Below are 17,814 nucleotides of genomic sequence, written 5' to 3' on the forward strand. Positions count from 1 at the left end.
GCAACGACGACGACAACGACAACGACAACGTGTCTTCTCTACAGTTATGGCCAAAATATTGACACGACTTGACAGCAACACAGACGTTTGATTCACTGTCGTAGATTCGTATTAATTCACACTGACAGCGATCTGTCCAAGTTGTGTAAACCTAAGGCATAAAGCAAGGAGTGTTCACTCTTATCGCTCAAAGTTTACTAGGCGTACATACCAATACGTGGCCTCACATCGAAACTGCATAGTTTCACTCTGTACAGGAACAACACACTATCCAGTAAGAGTGTGGCCTCCACTCAGCCTTCACTGCAATGCAGAAATCCTCTAAGGAGGAGACTGGCACAATGTACAAGTAATGTCAGCAAGTGCACACATACAACCCATAACACCTACACTCCACCCCTACCTGCAGGTAATGAGAGCGTTACTCACCGCTCCGAAGAAGTCCACCCATACACACCTGTATTTCAGGTAACACAGCTTCCACCCAGGCATCAAAATAGTACCAGAACTTAGTGTATTTATTCATCTTCAGCAATGTACGCCAATGACGCTTCAGATACATTTCACAGCGGACCTTTTACCTTTTAATATGTGCAGCTCAGCAGTTGGCTCTGCTGCTTTGCAATGCTGGGATCTTGCTCATACAGAAGAAGTTGCTGGATCTGCCAAGAATCCAACATGTTTCCTTGCTGGCAGATCCTACCTTATAATCTCTATGGAAAAAAGGACCCATCATATTAGACTTCATCCAATTCTCCAATGTCTTTTCCTATAAACCAAGTTACCTAATGTCCGTCATCAGCTTAAAGGGGTTATTTCACATACTTTTCTTCAGGACAGCACCCCTTCCAGCTGCAGCTTCATGCTGAGGGTGGTGTCCTCCCGAAGATTGACAGTTCAGACGCTGGTCCAAACTGTGCACTCTCCCAGGATGCTAGCAGAAGCAGCTATGTCCCTGCATCATTGAAAAGCACAGAGGAACTTAGGTTGGTCAGATGGAGAGATCTTGCCAGCTTAAGGCTAGGTTCACATTGCGTTATGGCGGTACGTTTAACGGACTACGTTACACCGCGGCATAACGCGGTGTAACGTAGTCCATTAACCCCTTCATGACCTTGGGATTTTTCGCTTTTCCGTGTTCGCTTTTCACTCCCCTCCTTCCCAGAGCCATAACTTTATTATTTTTCCGTCAATTTGGCCATGTGAGGGCTTATTTTTTGCGGGACGAGTTGTACTTTTGAACAACATCATTGGTTTTAGCATGTCGTGTACTAGAAAACAGGAAAAAAATTCCAAGTGCAGTGAAATTGCAAAAAAAGTGCAATCCCACACTGTTTTTTTGTTTGGCTTTTTTGCTAGGTTCACTAAATGCTAAAAATGACCTGCCATTATGATTCCCAGGTCAGTACGAGTTCATAGACACCTAACATGACTAGGTTATTTTTTACCTAAGTGGTGAAAAAAAATTCCAAACTTTGCTAAAAAAAAAAAAAAAATTGCGCCATTTTCCGATACTCGTAGCGTCTCCATTTTTCAGGATCTGGGGTCGGTTGAGGGCTTATTTTTTGCGTGCCGAGATGACGTTTTAAATGATAGCATTTTGGTGCAGATATGTTCTTTTGATCGCCCGTTATTGCATTTTAATGCAATGTCGCGGCGACCAAAAAAACGTAATTCTGGCGTTTCGAATTTTTTTCTCGCTACGCTGTTTAGCGATCAGGTTAATGCTTTTTTTTAATTGATAGATCGGGTGATTCTGAGCGCGGCGATACCAAATATGTGTAGATTTTTTTTTTTTTTATTGATTTATTTTGATTGGGGCGAAAGGGGGGGTGATTTAAACGTTTATATTTTTTTTATTTTTTTCACATTTTTTTAAACTTTTTTTTTAACTTTTGCCATGCTTCAATAGCCTCCATGGGAGGCTAGAAGCAGGCACTATGCGATCGCCTCTGCTACATAGCAGCGATCTGCTGATAGCTGCTATGTAGCAGAAATGGAAGTGTGCTGTGAGCGCCGACCACAGGGTGGCGCTCACAGCTACCGGCGATCAGTAACCATAGAGGTCTTAAGGACCTCTATGGCTACAATGGAGAAGCATCGCCGACCTCCGATCATGTGATGGGGGTCGGCGATGACGTCATTTCCGGCCACCCGGCCGGATGCAGTAGTTAAATGCCGCTGTCTGCGTTTGACAGCGGCATTTAACTAGTTAATAGGCGCGGGCAGATCGCGATTCTGCTCGCGCCTATTACGGGCACATGTCAGCTGTTCAAAACAGCTGACATGTCCCGGCTTTGGTGCGGGCTCACCGCCGGAGCCCGCATCAAAGCGGTGCTTCTGACCTCAGACGTACTATCCCGTCCGAGGTCCGAAAGGGGTTAACACCGCCATAGACTGCAATGTCGGATGCATCGCTAGCGCACGCCCACAATAGGCGTGTGCTAGCGATGTGCCGTCATTGAGTGACGGACCCTGAGATGCGGGCTGCAGCATTTCCGGGTCCGTCACTGCTAGCGCAGATAGAGCTAGCAGATGCTCTATCTGTGCTAGCGCGAAGTAACACCGGCACTTGCGCTAGCAGTAGCCCGTTAGCGTATGTGCTGAACGGGCTGCTGCTAACGCAATGTGAACCTAGCCTAAGAGCGGTGCAATCAGGCTGTAAAGATTTAGCTTGCTTTCAGTGAAAAATCCTTACCTAGGTAACTGGGCATTCTGAGACCGCAGTGCGGCTGATAACCTTTGCAAGCAGCTCTACACTATGGAATTTAAAAAATTCTCTTACGGAGTTTGTATGTTCTCCCCGTGTTTGCGTGGGTTTCCTCCGGGTTCTCTGGTTTCCTCTCAAATTCCAAAAGACATACTGATAGGGAATTTAGATTGTGAGTCCCATCAGGGACAGCGATGATAATGTGTGCAAACTGTAAAATGCTGCGGAATATGTTAGCGCTATATAAAAATAAAGATTATTATTATTCTCTTGGGAAGAGAGAGGATTTTTAATAAGAGGTAAATTGCAAAGTTGTTTGTTTTAATGTACCAGAAAAAGCTCCCAGTGTACACATCAAACCTATCCACGTTGTTCCGTTCACCCTTGAATGCCAAAAAAGTGTCCCTTAGGGCTTCCTCAAGTTATGCACCAGAATGCACAGCAATATGTGTATACAGTAAGTATTGAATATTATTGGCCTTGTATGAAAAATACAAGTAATGTAAACAATATAAAGGCTCATATGCGAGGCACATATAAATGCGGTTCATCAAAGTGATTACGCCAGAATTCTTATGTAAAGGGCTTTGTAAAATTATACATTTTTTTTGTGCAAAGTGGAGCATCACAAAGATGTTACAAGTTTTGATGTTTTCACACCAGTTTTGCCAAAATGGGCAGAGCTGGGGTGTGATGCCACACCTCATCTAATTCATGCCGAGCTGTGGCATATCTTACACCAGATACGACCATATACAGTATCTGACGCCATATGGTCGAGCATATAAATTACGAAAGAAATATACTGCAGTCTGTGACTGGCACACATCTGGGATGCTGTCGCACAGCAGCTGATAAATGGTATGCCAAATTTATTAAGAGACATGCCTCTCGAATAATTTGATGCTTCGTACTGCAGCACACACTGGATCAAGACTGGCATACAAAATGCCAATCTTCATTAATCGACCCACAACTGGGTGTCTCCACTAAGAATCCCAAGATTAGTTTCACAAACAGCATGTATGTCACGGGGAAACCGCGACAGAATGGGGGCAGACGATTAAAGTGTCTGGTGACACATACACCAGCGCAGGTACGGACTGGGGCTGAAATTCAGTCCTGGCATTTGAAATCACTCGGCCCATATTGTCCCCATCCCCAAGCACCAGATGTGATATATTACTAATATTACCCTGGATAGAGGAAGCAAGATTTACTACAAGACCAATATTTCTAATGATACCTGTGGTCTTCTGGGGTAAGTGACTGAATAAAGCGACTTTGTGCTCCGTCACAACTCTTAACAGTATGGGTATCTTGAGAACACCGATTCTGTTAACAACGTTGCAGACAAGGTGGCCCATGACCAGACAGGCCCTTCTGGCATTTGCCAGATGGCCAGTCCGGCCCTGCACCTGCAGTAGTTAGAACAGCATCATCGTCCTATTAGCAGTTCTGGCTTTCTTTTATCTGGTGCTGCAAGGATTAAACTGCTTAGTTGAACTCCAGTTCTCTGTCTTGGGTTGTATCAGCTGTTCTGAGTTTGTTACACCCAGCAGGTATAAGAACCCTCCTCCTTGCTTCTGACCTTGCCAGTGATAGCTATCACTACCTGGTTTGGTTATTCCCATGGCGCTCGCACTGACGTCAGAAAGGTAAAGTGAGTTCACTGGCTGTGAACTCCCGGGACCTGTCAGATGGCACCGCGAGCAGGAAAACTTTCTCACACTCGCAGTGCTCTCAGACAGGGAATAGCAGTTCACACAGAGACACTGAGCACATGGTGCTCAGTGTGTCTGCCGGATGACAGGCTGCATGGTCGCATCATGCAGGCTGCCATCTAGATGTAGCAGAGCTGGACCTGTCGTGGGACAAATGGATTTAAAGCATCTCTGCGAGGGCATCGGGGAAGTAGGCGAGGTCGTAAATATGGCTTAATGAAGAATATTAAAGGAGTCTGTGTCTTTCAATTAAAATACTTTTTTTTCTAGGTGTCTGTTTTCTTACAAATGTGACTATGGGGTTAGTAATGGGGGCATCTTATGGATGCCTCTCCATTACTAACCTCTGAGCTTGATGTCGCCTGACAGTGATATCAACCCCCCCAACTATTACCCCACTTGCCACTGCTACAGGGCATGTGGGAAGAGTGAGGCTAAATGCCAGAATTGGCGCGTCTTAGAGATGCTCCTTTTCTGGGGTGGCTGAGAGCAGATGTTTTCAGCCTGGGGGGCCAGTTTCTATGACCCCTAATTAGGATATTAATATTAGCTGTCTGCATAGACAGCTGCCTGCATAGCCTTTGCTGGTTGTTAATTATAGGGGGACCATACATCATTATTAGGGTCCCCCATTTTAATAGCCAGTAAAGGCTAATTATCCAGCTATGAGCTGATATCAATAGCCTGGGAAGCTCCATGGATATTACCTCCTTCCCAGGCTATAAACATCTGCCCCCAGCCGTCGGCTTTCCATCTGCTGGTTACAAAAATTGCGTAAGAGCCCACACTATTTTTTTAAGAAAAATAATCTTTTATTAATTTAAATACATGTCCAGTAATTTGCACACACACTATACTAATTATATTTGTCACTGACATCTATATATCTACCTATTCAATTTGTATTTACTGTATGTAATTCATCTCTTCTATCCTGTCGGCTCCTGCAGTGATTTTACAGAACATGGCAGATGAATTATCGGCTTTTCATCTATCTATGTATGTAATATATATACATATGTATATGTGTATGTCACTGACATATATATGTATTCTATGTGTATATACCTACTCTATCCACTCTACTCTAACCTGTCAGTGTGATGTTACTGTATGCGGAAGATGAACTGCTGGCTTTTCAAAGGACACTGGTGCGTTAAAAATCGGACAGCACCCCAATGGTCCGACTGCTGTGCGATTTTTTTCACACACCCATAGGCTTGCATTGGTGAGTCTCGGCCGAATCTCGGTGATTTTACACGCACGTACAATACGCCAGAGAAAAAATACGGTGATGTGAGCTGCCCCATAGATTAACACTGGTCCGAGTGCTTTGCGATGTTTTCTCACAAAGCACTCGCCCGTATTCTACGGTAGTGTAATGCCGATCTTATACTACTGCTCTTCTTACTAGAAGTAATAGTAAAATGACTCAACTCCAATAGTGTGGGCAGAATCTAAAATAGAAAATATTGTGCCGAACGTTGGCACTGGCATGAATTGCCGTTCTGCTGCAGCACAAGTTCAGCTTTGCATATTAAGCATTTAGGAGTGCAGTAGTTTTCTTCAGCTCAGCGTTTATTATACACTGTGATCAACTGAATAAAACATTTTTATAGTCGATTTATTTTAGCTTTTTTAATATTCTAAGCTTATAGCTTTTTTTAAAGGATATTGCACATTTTTTAATAACAAGCTTTAAAGTAACAGTCCGGTGCTTCCTCTTTGTATCACACCAACGACAGCCGATCCTCGCACTACAACCCTCCATGTTTAGTGTTGGACGTATGAAATGACATGTGAGCACAGCATCTCTACAATGGAATAAAAAGCTGTAAAAATGCCTACAAATGAAAAAAAAAAAAAGCTTGTAACACTAGCAAAAGCAAGGTCTGGTTTTAGAAGCAGGTGCTGGTGTAAATGTGTGGACAAGATCCATGTGTAATAGTGGTCCTGGTGTTGAGGACTTTAAAAATAGCTTCATTAACCCACATTCCTTAGCTGATGCTTCCCAGCAGGATGGACCCCTCCCTTCCCGTCCCTCTGAAACTCATGTCAGGAGGAGGTAAAAGAGCAGAGATCCCAAATTGTTCTCACCCCTCACCCCTGATAGCAACAACAATCCTGATAGGACTGGTAGGGTCATAACATGGACCTCACCACCCTGCAAAGAGTAACATCACACCGAAACTATTCACGCCAAAATCATGTAAGCTTTCAGAGCTTTCTTATTATTTCAGTAGTTAAAAGTTCTTTGTAACGTCATTTATTTTCCTTTACTTAGCAATTAAAAATTATACTTTAGCGTCTGCTACTTAGAGCAATTCATCTTTTTGGTACAACTATATCTTACAGGCCTTGTGCATTGTAGAACATGGGGAGCTACTAAGTCACGTATTTTACTGGTTACTACGACTGGCCATACACATAAGATGGCTGTCGGCCGAACACGAATAGCTTTGGATAAGTGCTTATCTGAATAGCTATAGCACTTCCCAAATAGCTGCATCTGGGACCCGGATACCTGGAGCGCCCCCGATAATCAGCTGTTCGGGGCCGCTGTGACAGTCACATACATGCATTGGTAGCCCAACACAGGCTCTCCATACATGTGCTGTGACTGTCACACAAGCCGCGGCACAGGACAGCTGATTATCGGGAGCGCTCCAGGTATCCGGGTTCCAGATGCAGCTTATTCGGTAAGCGCGCAGAATAAGAAGGGAGACGAACATATTTGCTCATCTCTACTGTTCATATCTCACTGAGCTGAAAACACAATGATTAAAATCTGGCCCTGCACATTAGAAATCAGTCTTTTTTTTTTCGCGGATTAGAAAAAAAAAAGACGTCTGAATGAGACACAAAGTTCCTTTTACAAAGTCAGATAGTTTATCTGCAACAACTGATTTTCTATATTAATTTATTTTAGTTTTTTTTACAATGACCAGGAGTTGCTTCGTACACCCCCTCCTCTTGCCGCACACTTTACATCACTGTTGGCAGCACACTCCCTATGTACATGAAGGGATGTGCTGCCACCCGGCAATAATTCAGCATTTTTATTCCAGCATAAAAAGTGCAATCAGTTGACAAACGAGCATTTTGTCATTTGTCGTACCATCATCACACCCTGCACATGGGACTTTAGGCTAAAATTAAACACAGCATTTCGCTTTGCTTTTCATTGTATTTTCAATTGAGTTTTCTCATGTTGTTTTTTTTTTTTAACACTTTTATATATTATAATGGTCCATGGTGGTCTGAAAATAAAACATACATTCACCCACCGGACCTCCAGGCTTCTTTTGTGCCAGCCGATCTCCTAACATCCTTTTTCAGAGGGGAACGTCATGGAAACAGTGGTGGATTCACCAGCTGAGTAATGATTATCAGTTTTGCAGCAGTGGATGCCATCTGACAAGTGTTCCTGGACTGGCCCACAGGAGAACTGGAGAGTCCTCTGGTGGGCCCCTGTGCAATAGTGGACCACCCTCTTATATGAGCAGTACTTGGTACTATATACTTGAATGGCCATGTACAGACACAGGCAGCATCTTATTCATTTAATAATCTACCCCGTTCATTGTTATATACATTTGTGAATGAGGAGAATGTCACATTTCATGTAGCTGAAAAGTGCGGCCCTGGAGTTGGTTACTGGTGAACCCTTAGCACCTCAACCCTACATTGTCATAGCCGTGCTAGAGAAAGTGGATGCATGATAAGGGCACTCGTAAAAGCAATAAACTACACAAATTACTAAATCAAAACAAAATAAATAAGCTTTTTTCAAAACAGCATATATAGGACTAAATACTGAAAAACAATTAAAAAGAGTGGGTAAGCTCCAATAAGGGGTGTACCCTGGTAAGTGGCCTGCCCAAGACACCCTCACCCTCAGAAACATGCAATAATAAGGAGCCTGTGACCCCCCCCATGAAAGAGGTGAACTTAATAATTTAGGAAAAAGGAGCATACCAGCATACCCAAGACAAAAAAGTAAATGTCATATTAGTAATAATAAAACAGGTAACGTAAAAAAGCTTAAAACATCCCTAAAGAAATAGCATGTAGTGGTAAGAAAATAAGTGACCTATGTATAGAGCAGCCACACGCCAGCGTCTCCGAACCACTGACCCATAGCTTCAAATCAGAGACCCGTAACTTGTTATTTCCTGACTCCTGCTCTGTCCTAGCTTCAATCTCGCCATCAATGAGATGAGGTTTATTGATTTTCTTCCCACTGTTTTTCCTGTTTTAGCTATTGGAAGGGACTTAAGCAGATAATGTAAGATTTTTCTATGCACAGAGTGGACCACCACACCTGAGATTCAGTGAACTATAAAGGATAGGGTAATCTCTGCGCGGCAATACATTTCAATTGAATGTGCATCCAAGGCACATCTTATACTGAAATAAAGTTCTGCCAGCATAAAAAATGTCCCTTCGTCCTTCAAATAATGTGTCCCCCAAATTCTAATTTTTTTCCATATGCGGTCCATATACCCAGCCAAGTTTGAGACCCCTGGTTTAATCTAAGTGTATGGGTGGTTTCACATTTGCGTCTCTGTGCGCAGCGTATCATCCGCACAGATCCGCATGCGTCATGCGTACCTATCTTTAACATGGCATACGCAGGGACATGCGTTTGCATCAGTTCGCATGTCTGCATAGGCATGCGTCATTTCTCAGTGTGCGGAGGGATCCTGCGAACGCAACATGTTGCATTTTTGGAAGCGTAAAAAAAAATCAAATATGCGCAGGCATGCGCATGTGGATGAGTGCGTTAAAAAACGCATCACTGTCTATGAGAATGCATGCGTGCGCATTTCCTTGCGTATGCATGCATTCGATGCGCTTGTGTACTTCAGACTGCGCATGTCCAGGAACTGATTGAGACATGCCCATTGAGACACGCCCTCCTGGAAATATCGAACGCATGCACATAAAAAAGGCAAATGCAGACAAAAAACGCATACAAACGCAGCTTTTTGTGCCGTCATGCGTAAGCATGCGTTTGCACGCGTTTTTTGCATGCATTTGCGCATGCAGATGATACGCTGCACACATATATGCAAATGCGAACTTACCCTACACTGATGTAAATTGCTCAAAAAATATTTTGTTGATGACAATACATAAGAAAATTGAAAAAAATATATTTTTTTGCAACAAAGCTCCAATAACAGGTGTGTATGGAGGAAAAGGTCTGTACTAGCTAGGTCCTACTTTTCATACTCTAAGCCTAGCCTATCAGGGTGTGATGTAAATAGTGACAATCTCTGTACATCCTTGCAGAATATGCTGCTGACCGGAAATAAAGTATGCAGTATTTTTCAGATTATATATTAGATGCACTTTTATGATCCCCAAAATTAGGGGGGAAATGGGGGTGTGTCTTATAAACTGAACACTGTTCTTACCGATGGGTCAATGCTGCGGGCCCGGAGCTGGGGGTGTTGCGGTGGTGGTGCGGTGGTCCTGCGGTGTGCGGTGGTGGTCCAGCAATGAGCGGTGGTGGTACGGCGGTGAGCAATAGCCCTGCGGCAGCATATGCCGGCCACCATTCTTCTTCCAGGGTCTGGCATCCGGCTTCTAACTTGGCGCAGATGGAGGAAAGCCGAGATCTCCATCCACGCCTACCTCTACGCGATGTCTCCAGGAAAATGATAGCGAATGGGGCACAGGTGCAGATGGAGATCTCGGCAGCAAGATTTCCATCTGCACATGCTCCGCCCCTGGCAGCCATTTTCCCGGAGTCCACCGCATAGTAAACAATGTGGGGGCACTGGGCATTCACAAAATGTTGGTGGAGCCTCCGCACCACCGGAGACCCTAAGCGCCACTTTTGTCTCCTGCAGCAGCGACCCTGAGACCCTGCTCCACTGCAGCCAGCATCACCAAACACCAGCAGCAACCCTGGGACCCCGCTTCACCGCAGCCACCACCCCCGGTAAGGGATAAGATGCCTGGATTGTAAGAAGCACCATCATTTTATTAAAAAAAAAGTTGTTTTCCTATTTTTCTCCTCAAAATTTGGGGTGTGTCCTATAATGCGGTGCATCTTATAAACTGCAAAATACTGATGTCAAGTATATACCGATGTAAATTCCACACAAAAAATGAAATTTTTGCTGATGAAGATGCAAAAAAAATAAGAAAAAAATAATATATATAAAAAACTTTTGCAATGAGCTCTCAAGTAACAGGAGATGCATGGAGATGAGTTTCCGTACCAGATAGGCCTTTAATTTCATGCACTAAGCCCAGCCTATCAAACCGTACACCCAACCTATCAGGGCTTGATGTAAATGTGACAATCTCTGTACAGCTCTGCAGAATATGTTGCTGAGTGGAAATAAATAATAAATTACGGTAACTCAGAATTACTGGAAAATGGAAAAGAATAATAAACTACAATACAGCATGTGTTCATTAACACAGTCTGTCCAAAGTATGGGAGCAATTACGGTAGTCTACCAAAATATCATAAATACATACACAGGCCCCAGGAAATCAATCCTAAGGAAAACAGAGACCTATTTGCTAGATTCTGTTAAAGAAAAAAATGTAATAAAGTATTCATATCAGCTGGCTACACTTTTAGATCAAGAACTGGTCACTTTGTAAGTACATCCCCCAAACTACCAGTACCAATTGTGACTTGTATTATTCAAGATTATTGTACTTATTTTTATTATGTATACCCCTCCTCACATGTAAAGCACCATGGAATAAATGGCGCTATAATAATAAATAATAATAATATATATTCACTAGGTTTAACAAAATCTAGCAAGTAGGTCTCTCTTTTCCCTAGGATTGATTTCCTGGGGTCTGTGTATGCATACAGCATGTGCTACTATAGCACTGACTTCACACATTCACAGCACTGTTCATTTTAGCATTCCATGATATGATCAACTCAGTAAAAAAGTTTGACGCCAAAATAAAGGGTCAGTTTTGAAATCCATAAATGTCCTGTGTAGGAAAGGTATGGTTCTGGATGGCAGACGTGTTGGTAATGTGAGCTGAACCAGTAACACTTGGATACAGAGAGGATTTAATATAAGTGGATTCTGGGTCTGGGTTTTTTTGAGCTTTTAACAGCAGCTGGGATAGCTCAGCAGTGTGGATGGGTTTAGACTGGAGAAAGGCCAAGCTGCTGGTTAGTCCACTCTGCAAAGAGAGGTGTGCTGGAGACTGAGAGGTGTTTGGTGACCGCGTTTAATACAAATGTGAGCTGCTGCTAGAAATACCAAGGCTGGTGTGACTGCTACATTTATATTGTTTCATTCTGCCTGAAGAAAAGGACTGATCATGTTATACACTAATATTGAAGGAAGGTTGTTTTAGTTTTGGAGTTGTAAAGTTAAGATGAACGAATATTTCAATAATCGGTTTGGATTACGATCTCCATATTTGCAATACTCATTGAACATAGCCAAGCGCCAGTGAAGTCAATGAGAGTACAGATGAGCGAATATGTTCGGAAATGATCGTCAAACATAAATTCGGCAACAATATGGTATGAATATAGCAAATTCTGATTCGGCGATCGTTTTCGGCACATATTCGCTCATCTCTATTGTAAAGTTTATGATGCACATTAAACTACATGCCGGTTTGATATAAAACCGTGCCAGGTGTATCTAAAACCGTGCCAGGTGTATCTAAAACCGTGCCAGGTGTATCCAAGCGGCTACCTGAGAGCATGAACTTCTACACTTGATTACAACAATGCCATTATATTGATACACAGAATGCATACATAAAAATATATCATATTCAATTCATGATAATGAATGTACTACCACTGCATAAGGAAAAGCAGTATTGACAAAGGTAAGCTAATGTAGATCAATGGCAAGGACACTCTTCAAGACACATTGATCTATAAAACTCAATAAAAACTATAGTTATTAAAAAAAGACACATTTATCTATTAGGAAATCATGTATGCATGAACAATTAAAGCTTTTCCAACTGATCACATGTACTATCTATACTAACTTAAAGTTTGTTTAGGCAATACCTTCTATTTGTGAGGCTTTGCTCGGATGCATGCTGTTGTGAATTCTGTGGTCAAGCTCCCTCCTGTGGTCATGAGTGGTACTTCGGCTGGTTCTGTCCATGAGCTTCATCTGGTGGATGTGAGTGGGGCTGCGGCTTCTGAGTTTCCTTCCTCAGGTGACGAGGTTAGGTCGTTAGGTGCTGCTCTATTTAACTCCACCTAGTTCTTTGTTCCTTGCCTCCAGTCAATGTTCCAGTATTGGTTTTGCTCTCTCCTGGATCGTCTTGTGGCCTGTCTGCCCTGCATAAGCTAAGTTCTGCTTGTGTTACTTTTGTTTGCTATTTTTTCTGTCCAGCTTGCTTTATTGGTTTTTCTTGCTTGCTGGAAGCTCTGGGACGCAGAGGAAGCACCTCCGTGCCGTTAGTCGGTACGGAGGGTCTTTTTGCGCCCTCTGCATGGTTGTTTGTAGGTTTTTGTGCTGACCGCAAAGCTATCTTTACTATCCTCGGTCTATTCAGTAAGTCGGGCCTCACTTTGCTTATACCTATTTAATCTCTGTGTTTGTATTTTCATCTTTACTCACAGTCATTATATGTGGGGGGCTGCCTTTTCCTTTGGGGAATTTCTCTGAGGCAAGGTAGGCTTATTTTTCTATCTTCAGGGCTAGCTAGTTTCTCAGGCTGTGCCCGAGGCGCCTAGGTCTGGTCAGGAGCACTCCACGGCTACCTCTAGTGTAGTGTGATAGGATTAGGGATTGCGGTCAGCAGAGTTCCCACGTCTCAGAGCTCGTCCTATGTTGTTAGTAACTATCAGGTCACTTTGTGTGCTCTTAACCACCAGGTCCATTGTGTTTCTGAATCACCAGTTCATAACAGCATGCACAATCATGGCCGCAAGTGTTGGCACCTTTGCTATTGTTTCAGAAAATGAGGTATTTCTCCCAGAAAATTATTGCAATAACACATTCTTTGTTATAAACATGTTTATTTCCTATGTATGTATTGGAATACCATAACGACCCATGACCTAGGACACAAACCCAGATTTCTGACACTGGGCACTACATTGCGACCCAAAATCGTTTCGTGATCTTCGGATTTTCTGATGCCTTACACACAGACAATAGTGATAGATATAGCGTGCACTCTGTCAGAGAATTGGGGTGCAGGTGCAACGGACCGAATGGTCCCGTAAATAGCCAAATATAAATTTCACCGCACTCTCAAAGGGAATATAATGCCAAATTTTTAACAAATTTATTAAATGTGTTCAGGGAGCATAACAGAATATTTCAAAAAAGCGATAAGAGACGTTTCGGCTCCACCAGAGCCTTCATCATACTCGCTGTAGACGATAAAGAAAATAAAGAAAATAACCAAAATAAGAAAGAAACAAAATGTAACACAAAACAATCAATGCATGGTAGATCCTTATATCCATAAGAGTCCCCAGAGGTCCAGGTCATCCTAATTGGAAATAGATCAATGAGCATATGTACAACTATTTACAAATATATACAAATATATGCACACATCGAGGGACTCCCTATACAGTACATTAGGGACTGGTATAATTAAAATAATAACAACATATTGTTACCTTGTTTGGAGAGTTTAGTGCGTATAGGGAGAATAGGGATAGGGATCCCAGTGATGCTGCAGAGAATATATATTCACTTACATTGAACATGTCTGCCATTACAGATCCAAAGTTGTCCCTACATTGCGCAGATACGCCTGGGCATTACGTAAATATAGGGATCTACCCCCTACTTAACCTCCTCTCTTCCCTGGCTCCTCTCTTCAGTACATACGTACTAATGTACTTCTCCTATTCTCTGCAGCATCACTGGGATCCCTATCCCTATTCTCCCTATACGCACTAAACTCTCCAAACAAGGTAACAATATGTTGTTATTATTTTAATTATACCAGTCCCTAATGTACTGTATAGGGAGTCCCTCGATGTGTGCATATATTTGTATATATTTGTAAATAGTTGTACATATGCTCATTGATCTATTTCCAATTAGGATGACCTGGACCTCTGGGGACTCTTATGGATATAAGGATCTACCATGCATTGATTGTTTTGTGTTACATTTTGTTTCTTTCTTATTTTGGTTATTTTCTTTATCGTCTACAGCGAGTATGATGAAGGCTCTGGTGGAGCCGAAACGTCTCTTATCGCTTTTTTGAAATATTCTGTTATGCTCCCTGAACACATTTAATAAATTTGTTAAAAATTTGGCATTATATTCCCTTTGAGAGTGCGGTGAAATTTATATTTGGCTATTTACGGGACCATTCGGTCCGTTGCACCTGCACCCCAATTCTCTGACAGAGTGCACGCTATATCTATCACTATAGTACTTACGTTAGCGTTTGCACCAGTCATACCCCTATACTACTTATGTCTACTGATACATTTGCATATGACTTGGCCACCTCCTCCACTATACTGTCCCAAGTGACAGGCTCTAATGAATTCCTAAGGACCCCAGTGCACGAACTGAGGACCAGGGATTTTGAGAGGGAAAGTCGTAGATTAATCTCCTACGATCTCCATTCTACAACTCTTGCTGAATACCATAAGCAGAGTAAAATTCCCAGGGGACTAAGGTGTAACCTTCACCCTACCCTTTTTTCTGACAACCCTGAATACTGTGAGAAATATAAAAAGATCCTGAACAAGTGCTCTCTAGATATTATAGTACTCACTGTGGAATACTTACAAAAAGCGATTGCCGAGACCAAGCAGAACATCCAAACAATAGAAACACAACTTACAGCTACCTTATCTTTTGCCGAGTGGACCACTCTCAAGGAGAAGACGGAAAAGGCCCTAGCGGAACATCGGAAGAATTTACAAGAACGCAAACGACAGAAGTTTCAACGTGATTCGGAGGACTACTCCAACAACCGGGTCTACAAATGGACCGACTCCTCTACCACCAGAAATCCTTGGCGTCGGCCAAGATTTCCACGAAACAATGGATCCTTCAGCTCAGGGAGCGACTCCTCCACTACGTCGGGTCGCCAACATTTTTTAGCCAAGGGCCGCAGGGGAGGATACCGCCACGGAGACGCACAAGGAGATCAAAGCGAAAGGATGACTACACGGTCACAGGTGAGGTTCCTAACTTAATTATCAATATCTCTGACCATCTCCTCTCCCCTGCGGAATTTTCAGTTCTACAAAAAGGACTTTCGTTTTGTCCCACACCAACATGGGATACATTCCAGCTCAAGAAGGATCTGGAAAGATTCTACAGGACTATTAGACTAAAAACTCATTTTGGGACTAATCCTACCAATACTTGGGAACCACCGCCTTCTGAGGCAGTCAGCCCCACACCAGAATTGTCTATTTCCTATCTAGGTCTCCGAAATCGGAGCAATTTCTGTCCTCCACGCACTTACCATGCCTCTGAAACTTTTATTTCCTTGATTGATCGTGAGATCAATTCTCTTTCACACCAACAACAGCTAGGATTCTTTCCCTCACGCTCTAATCTTTCATCTACTGAGAGACAAGCCCTCACATCTCTACAGACCAACAATAGCATCATCATAAAGCCAGCCGACAAGGGGGGAGCCATTGTAGTAATGAATCGGACACTGTGATGAGGGAACAGCCGCCATCTTGGAACAGGCATGCTATCAGATTGGCGTGACTCCATTTTGTCTCCTGGACACAGGAGTGCTCCTGGCCCCCACCTTTGCTAATGAATAGAGTTCCTATTAGTATGCTAACGGCCTGAGCTCAGTGTAAACTGTAGACGGTAGTTCAAAGCCCCATGAGGAAACCATGCCACCAGGGGGCTTGGAAATGCTTGGGGGCTTAATTAAAACACGCATGCCAAGTGGCCACTGGATACACATCTATTATGGCAGCCCAGCCAAACCGTCTCCAACATGGAATTGTGAATTATGGACGCATCGTCCGAGGTACAGGCTCATAAAAAATATTCTCCTTACCCTAAAGAAATTGTGCATCCAACAGTGTGACTCCCGTGACGGTGGAAGGTCTGAAACCCGAGATATAGGGATCAGCCTCCCACAGGGACCGAATGGGTCCAGGTTTGATCCCAGTACGACCGGCAGAACAAACCACAGGCGCTGGTACTGCCCGTGTGCTGATCTGATCATCCTGAGAGAAGTTATCCCATTTATTAGATATTGGAATAAATCTTGCAGGGAGACAGAGGGGGTGGAGATTGCTAAGCCCACCCAGCTGCAGGCAGGGGGGCTCAGCCAGGTATAAGAAGAAGCTGAGGTCACTGGGAGGCACTCACTCCACAGAAGAAGATGATGATGATGACATCTTAAGGAACAGGGTATGCCAGCCAGAGGGGAGCAAGCACATGCTTTCTGGGGGCTGCCCGGCAACTAAGATTTGGACCTGCGGAATGCTGCGCGCCCCCAGCTTCCCCAAGCGACCTTCGACCTGGTAAATTGACCTCCAGCTTTATACCTTTAAGCCTTGTATTATTGTTGTTATATTGTACTCTGACTAATTCTTGATATATTTTTTGACTGTATATTTCTTGTAATTATCTAGTGCGCCCTTAAGGCAATTAAATCATAAATTAATTTTGGGCTGATCCTTTTACTCTGATTGCGAATCTTAGAATACCCAGGGTGGGTAACAGGGCAGTCTCCCCGGCGGCCATTTGCTCTAGGTGCAGTTCCTTTACTGACCTGAGAGACAAAGGGGGCGCCGGAGAGCTGGACCTGTGTAGTGACGTCACGGATTGGTGACGTGGGAGGAAGGGGTAATCCTTCACAGACACAATACATGGACGAAATAACCCGCCAACTATCTGACACCAATACATATGGCACTTTACAAAAAGATCCAGTAACTACCATTAACACTAAAATCCATAGCTTGATAAACTCATATCTTGAACAACATACCATTGATAAAAAAACCGCAACATATCTCATTAATCCCCATCCCATCACACCGGTTTTTTATGTGCTACCCAAAATTCATAAATCTCTCCACAACCCCCCCGGCAGGCCTATTGTAGCTTCAACTGATTCCATATTATCTCCCCTCTCCACTTTCCTTGAGAAAATCCTGACGCCACTAATCAAAAATACTCAATCCTTCCTTTTGGACACCGGACATTTTCTTAGTACCATTAGACAACTAGACACAGTACCCCCTGGCAGTACCCTAGTTACACTAGACGTCAACAGCCTCTACACTTCAATCCAACACAGTAAGGGCATGGAAGCCACTAAGTACCTATTGCAACTATCTAACATGTCCAGTAACGCCATCCAGTTCTGTCTTGACCTTCTGCACATAGTACTTTACGAGAACTACTTTCTTTCGGGGGACACATTCTATGT

General features: G+C 43.2%; 1 protein-coding gene and 1 long non-coding RNA gene across 12 annotated transcripts in view; both read right to left on the reverse strand.

The window, feature by feature from the left end:
- Positions 1-17,814, reverse strand: part of TJP1 (tight junction protein 1) — a 607,218-nt gene that overhangs the window by 218,584 nt on the left and 370,820 nt on the right. Inside the window, exon 1 of one of the 11 annotated variants that reach the window (XM_069765852.1) lies at positions 212-334. The exons of the other annotated variants lie outside the window; for them this stretch is intronic. The gene's annotated coding sequence lies outside the window, so the exon portion shown is untranslated. Of the gene's footprint in view, positions 1-211; positions 335-17,814 lie in introns of those variants that run through there. 11 annotated transcript variants of the gene reach the window in all.
- LOC138674208 (uncharacterized) lies at positions 13,688-14,105 on the reverse strand. Its single transcript, XR_011320530.1, has 2 exons — positions 14,048-14,105; positions 13,688-13,914 (listed from the first exon to the last, which is right to left on the reverse strand). It is a non-coding gene; the product is annotated as an uncharacterized lncRNA (long non-coding RNA).

This window comes from Ranitomeya imitator, chromosome 4, assembly GCF_032444005.1.
Source record: "Ranitomeya imitator isolate aRanImi1 chromosome 4, aRanImi1.pri, whole genome shotgun sequence".
Lineage (NCBI taxonomy): Eukaryota > Metazoa > Chordata > Amphibia > Anura > Dendrobatidae > Ranitomeya > Ranitomeya imitator.